This window comes from Gavialis gangeticus, unplaced genomic scaffold (assembly GCF_001723915.1).
Source record: "Gavialis gangeticus isolate Ggan-Ray unplaced genomic scaffold, GavGan_comp1, whole genome shotgun sequence".
Lineage (NCBI taxonomy): Eukaryota > Metazoa > Chordata > Crocodylia > Gavialidae > Gavialis > Gavialis gangeticus.
In genome coordinates, this window is record NW_017729025.1 from 19,265,625 (window position 1) to 19,270,701 (window position 5,077).

The window sequence follows — 5,077 nt, forward strand, 5'->3', positions numbered from 1 at the left end:
ATCCCTGCTGACTTCCTGCCCATGGGGCAGGGGGCTGGACTCAATAATCCTCCAGGGTCCCTTCCAGCCCAAATGTCTATGAAATCTATGAAGATAAGCTCCATCCAGGAGATCAGCAACTTACCTCTAGTCCAACCAGAATGAATCCAGCCCCTTGCCTTGGGTTGCCAATTGCTATGAAATAGCATCCTCATAAGCTGATGCTGCTTTGCTTTCGGGAAGAAAGCATGCTTGTTGAAAGTGAACCACAAGCATGAGACAAATCATGGGCTGAATGGGAAGAAAATGGGGAAAAAACCCAACAAATAGACAAAAACAATGTTTCTCTCAATCTCAAGGGAAGAAGCATGTCTTGATTCAGACAAATTCAGAAGTATTTCACTTCAGAGTTTTCCAGGGGGAAACCCTCTCCTCTGTTCCTGAGGAACTTTCCTTGCTCTGATTATTGGACTCAGCTCACAGTACTGTCCTTGTGAAGAATGAGGGACATAATTCATCACCACTGGGTCTGTCCTGCAGGCAGCCGGGCAGACCTGGTCCTTCTGTCCAGAAAGGCAAGGTTAATCTCTGCTCTCTCAAGCTTTGAATGAAAAAATGTCCACCCCAGCACAGCTTCCAGTGCGATCCTTCTGCCCTCCACCCATTTCCCGGGGTTAAGGGTTACTGTCTGGTGTGGCTTACTCCTACAGAATCAATCACTTAGGATGTCTAAGGGAATTTTTGTGAAGTATCCCTTGTGTCTTCACAACCCACCAGTGACTGTCAAGTGGTTAACTGGCCAGTCATCAACTGATTCCCTCCTTTAAGGTGCAAGTTGTGTGCAGATCCCTGCATGAAATCCTTCATGCAAATGATCTGATGAGCTGCGAATTTTGCATATACCCATATACATTAAAAAACAGCATGTGAGGGGGTAGTGTTGAAAAGCACAAATCCTGCTCCAGAGAGCTGGGTGCAGGGAGGAGTGGGATTGCAAACAAACCCCACCCCGGTTCCTGCCAAAGGTGGTGCTGAGCCCCTCACGCCAATGTTCTCCATTTGCTGCTGAATGAAGCTCTGCTGAGTTCAAGATGGAAATGACTCCAAGTCCAGCACAGTCTCTCCCAGGCCCCTTTCCACTGGCCCGTCCTCCTCCCCACTTGGTGTCCTAGACCTGGATGCATGAGGAAGAACAGAAGGAAGTGGTAATAACTCACAGCTTCCAGGCTTTAAACTTCATCTCAATAGTGGTTAACTGTGTGCAAATGAATACCACGAGAGCAAAGATGAGGAACATCTGAGACCTCAGGAGGGTGGGGCGGAACCGTGAGCCCCTCCTCAGGCAGAGGCCAGTTGTCCTCCCATGAAGGAGGTATTGTATGCTGCTAGCCCAGCAGCAGGTGAAATGGCTGTCCTACTTAAAGCAAGGTAGATTTGCATCTTTTATTTAAGTCGCAGAGGCATAGCACAAGCTTTCGTGAGCCCAAGCTCACTTTGGGACTCTGTCTCCTGAGACGGTGAGAGTGATGCATACAGTCACTGTACAGGTGTTGGGGTGTAATGGTAACTGCTGCGGGGATACCATTTAAGCTGGAGTAAGTATTTGGGGGAGCAGCATTTAGTGACAGGGCAGCCTCAGTACCCTCTCCCTAGGATCCAGCAGGTGAGGGATAGCAAGCTGGCAGGGAGCTTCTTACACTGAAGCAATCCCTTATTTCCTGGGGCAGTAAGTGCCAGCAAAGTGCCTGCATCTTCTGCACAACCCAGCCAGATGCATGAGAGTCAGGCTAGGCTATGAGATTGGGTGACAGTCTGGCTGGGCTGCAGGCGTGGGAGTAATATGGGATGTGTCACACTTAGCAGCCTTGGACTTTGTAGGGGCACTGGATAGCACAGCTGATTGGGAGTGCATTATAAACCTTTCACCTTTAAGTTGCTTGTTCAAAGCCAGTCCCAAGACCTTGACCCTACATGCTGCTTCAAGTGCCTATACCACAAATGGGTGCCTGATCAGGGCCCTTGCCAAGAGTGATAGAAAATTATTCTTTTTCTGGGGTAGATTCTGCAATTGGTGCTGCTCACCCAATCATCTGCTGGCCTCACAAGTTTGAGTATAGGCCTGCTGGGGGCTGTGTGGTACTCCTGCTGAAGAACTGGTGATTTCAAAAGAGCCCCCCTGGGACATCAGTCCGCATCAGCACAATTGGTAGTCTCTATAGAAGAGACAAAGAACAAATAAGGGAGGCATTTTGGCCTCCATCCTTAGCGATGGCCCCACTGGGACAGACCTGATGCAGATGGTTTGAGCAGTGAAGGAAGCTTCCCCTGCTTGTTCTTAGCTTGTCCTAGGACTAGGGCGCTTCCTTCTCTGCAGCTAGTAACACGGCATATCCCTAAAGCACTGGAAAGCCTTTTTTCTTCACAGCACCTATGTGTTGTCAATAACTGTTCCAGACCCAGGTGTAACCAAACCGCTTTGTCTACAGGTAGAAGAAAAGAGTGATATCCTGCAGCAGCTGAGAAATAGCAGCAATGGTGAAATGCCGAACAGGAGAACAAAATGAAGTGTTAGGAAACCACTGTTGTGGCGCAGTGAGAAATAGCCAAACAGGTGGGAAAGGCACAATCTGAACCAAGGAGAATGGATGAGGTGAAGCTTTTTTTTTTTAAATGTGGTCCCAGGCACAGATGATACATTAAAGCGGGCCATCGTCACAACTACACTGTGCAGGGCCAGACACAGGCATGGACGAACTGGGTGGCTGCCTGGGGCCCGGACAGAAAGAGGGCCCCAAAATGGTAATTTTTAAATTATTATTATTTTTGGCGAAGGGGGGCCCAATACTAAAAGCTCCCCTGGGGCTACCGGGAGTCTCGGTACAGTGCTGACCCTGTGTCCCGTACTCCTGGAGGGCCTGAATACCTCAGCATCCACAGAGGGGAAGCTGAGGCAGAGAAAGACTCAGGCAATAAAGGGGCCCTGTGGTAGAACAGGTAATTAGAGACACGGCTCAAAGTCCCAGCATATGCATATAGTGGGAACCCCTGGCTCATCTTGTGGCTTCTGCTGGAAAGAAGCAGCAAGTTGCTTTTAATGCTTGTTCATGATGAGTTGCAGAACCAGAATGGCCTTTGCTTCAAATATAGCTGGCTCCCACCTACCTTCTCACATCAGGAGGCACAGCTCTGTCTTAAGAAACCTCCCCCCTGGCTGTCAGAAATCTCTGCACGCTGAAATGCAGTTTTCCCTTCCATGTAGGACTGGGGATGGGATTTAGATGGATGGGAAGATGGCACGGGCTGGGATTTAGTGGAGATTTTGCCTAGCAAGGCATAGCAACCCTAAAACACCAGACTAGCTCCACTTCTGTTTCTCCTCCACTTCCTTTCCCTTCTGCTGAGAAATAACCCTAAGACATTTTTACAGGCAGCCGTATGTTTAGAGGAAGGAGATAAAGCCAAGGCCGTCTTAACCATTAGAGGTGTAAGTGCTGCCATGGTGGAGGGCACCTTTTTGGGAAAAAGCAGCGTAAAAATGAAAATAACTATTTTCTTCATTTCTGAGTCATTTGTTTGGTTGATGTGTAGAGGGGAAACCAGGCAGTCAAAGATAACTGTTTGTGGGGATGGAGGGGAAAAGGTTTCCTGAAGTGTGAGTCAGGTGAATAGGGACAGCTGTGGGGTGGGTCCAGGACAGCGGGAGAACTGGGGGCACCGGGGCAGATTGTGGGAGTGGGAAAGATGGAACGGGGGAAGCGGGTCTGGAGATGGGCGAGCAGGAAAGTGACAGCAACAAGGGAAGCAAAGCGGGCAGGACGACTCTGGCGAGTGGCTGGCCAGCTGACACACATTTAGCAGCTGCTGCTGTGTCAGCCCAGGGAAGTAGTTGCAGCTGCACGCTGGCCATGAATAGCAGGAGGAGTGGTGTGCCGGCTGGCTGTCGGAGAGTCAGGCTGCGATCTGAAAAGAAAGAAGGAGGGTGGGCTCTGTGAAAGGGTTGCAGCACAGGGGGAATGCTACAGGCCTTTGATTTCTGACCTGTTTGTTCCCATTGTGCCCCCTTAGTGGCTCACCAGTACTACAGGGTTAATGAGGAGGGGAGGCTGCAGAAAATGCTAGGGCAGAAATGCTGATTTAGCTTCTGATAATGTATCCATGGCATTGCAGCTCTATACAGATAGGCCCCTTCGTGGTTGCCAATAGAGATCAAAACCACAGACCTCCGCTTTGCGGGCTGGAGGAGAAATCCTCTTCTGCGCCACTTCTACAGTTTCAACCAGTCCCTGCAGGACATGATCACCCCACAGCCGTGTGCCCTGTACAGGCCAGGCATGGCTCCCGCCACGCTGCAAGCGCTCCTGTGTGCCCACCCACCACTGACTGACTGCGCCTCTCCCTGGGCCTGGGGAAATCCACCCCGCCCTCCCCAAGGGCAAGGAGGGCAGCTTCCCCTCTACCTTTTGGGGCCTGGCAGACGCCAAAGGAAACTCTAGGCCACCAGAAAGGCAGAGACCAGTCTCCTCAACCAGGCCTTTTTTTCCCCCTTCCTTGGAGCGGTGGATCCCAGCCCTGCCGCTCCCAGAGATTTCTGCCAGCTGCTGCAAGTGGCAAAACGTCCAAGCTCCGGGCGGGCTCCCAGGCAGCGCCGAGCATCAGGTCCAGGCTCCTGCAGGAGGAGGAGGAGGAGAAGCAGCTGCCCTTCCCGCGGGGTGGGGCCGGGGCAGGTATGGGAGAGGAGAGTGGTGACAGAGGAAGACCCCTGCGAAATGGGGGGCAGTGGGACCCCCGCCCCTGCTGCCAGCGGCTCCTAAGCCGGGGGGCGGCGCCCTCCTCTCCTCCCGGCTGCGGGCGCGGGGCTGGGGAGTCCCCGGGGCCCGCAGCGCCCTCCCTGCGAGCGCGGGTTAGCGGAGCGCCGCTCGTGGCCACACCCGCCCGCTCCGGGCTGGGGCCCTTCCCCCTCATGAATATGAAGGCAGCGGCACCGGTGACTAATGGGTAACGAAGCTGTCACTCCGGCACCTACTTGTTGGCCGCTCGCGCAGTCGAGGCGCAGAGAGCGGAGCCGCCCGCGGTGCAGCGCGGCCGCCGGCCCATGACC